The following is a 1149-nucleotide window of genomic DNA, read 5'->3' on the forward strand; positions in this document are numbered from 1 at the left end:
GGAGCCAAGATTGGCTACAGGGTGCAGCTTACACCCTTTTGAGCCGAGTGGGCTCCCGGGAGAAGATCCGCGTGTTCCCTTTAAGGAACGTGAAGGTTGCTGAAGACTTGAGTCCTATCTTCTTTATGAATCCACTAGCCAGAGCATTTGATAGAGACTGCATGGATAAAAACTGGCTGCATAGAGGACAGCAAATAAACTCTCCATCTATTCGTATTCGTCAAACGCAACCTTCTCAACCGAGCAGCGAGGAAGTCCAACCTTCCGGACCAGACGAGTTTGTAAAAGCCAGAGACATCCAACGAAGATTACATGAAAAATGGTCATGTTGTGAGCGACATACGGGAACCAACTCGTAAGATTCAATAGTATAATGGTTGTGTGGTCTAGTGGTATGATTCTCGCTTCGGGTGCGAGAGGTCTCGAGTTCGATTCTCGACTCAGCCCTCGTAAGGGTGAGTTTGGGCACAGTGGTAGGTGCGGCTGGCGGATGTAGATAGCTACGGAAACCAGGTAGTGCAAATCCCTCCGGAAGCTAGGCAAACTGGGCCATGTGCAAACCGTCGGTCACTGGGAAATGGTATAGCTGGTCGAGACGCATGAAGCACTCGAGTGCTCGACCCCGCACCCCTGGACAAAGATTACAGTCAGTTGGTGAACTCTTCACTCGCGTGACTAATCGTTTAGGCTACATCCTTCACGGGCTCATTCCGTCCAACAGTGGACATGGGGTGAGGGGAACGAGCATGATGGAGGGGCAGTGAAGCCGTTAATCAGCGAAAGATGTAGCTGTTAATCCTGACTACGCCTGAATATATGGAGCAGATAGAGCGAAAAACTTTTTACACTTCTCGATTTGTGCGTGTCATCCTTGCGCAGGGGCCATGCTAATCTTCTCTGTATCGTTCCAATTTTATCGGATACCCCCGAGGGGGTCCACCAAAACATCGCGTTCATAAAGTGCTACTCTATAATTTCAAGGACGTTCCGATTGGTGTGGTATGAGTCAAAATATTCATCAGTGAATTCCCTGCGCATCACGGGTGAATCTCGTTGTCACGGCCGAATTTCGTTGTTGAGTTGGCCGTTTAACTCAGTCGGTTAGAGCATCGTGCTAATAACGGGGGGCGCAGCAAGAGTCTTGCACGA

General features: G+C 49.5%; 1 non-coding gene across 1 annotated transcript; it reads left to right on the plus strand.

Annotated features, from left to right (window-relative positions):
* Window positions 1–375: 375 nt before the first annotated feature.
* Window positions 376–447, plus strand: Pmar_PMAR002109. Its single transcript has one exon. It is a non-coding gene; the product is annotated as a tRNA-Pro (tRNA).
* Window positions 448–1149: the final 702 nt, after the last annotated feature.

Source organism: Perkinsus marinus (assembly GCF_000006405.1).
Source record: "Perkinsus marinus ATCC 50983 genomic scaffold scf_1104296967058, whole genome shotgun sequence".
NCBI classification, from domain to species: Eukaryota; Perkinsozoa; order Perkinsida; family Perkinsidae; genus Perkinsus; species Perkinsus marinus.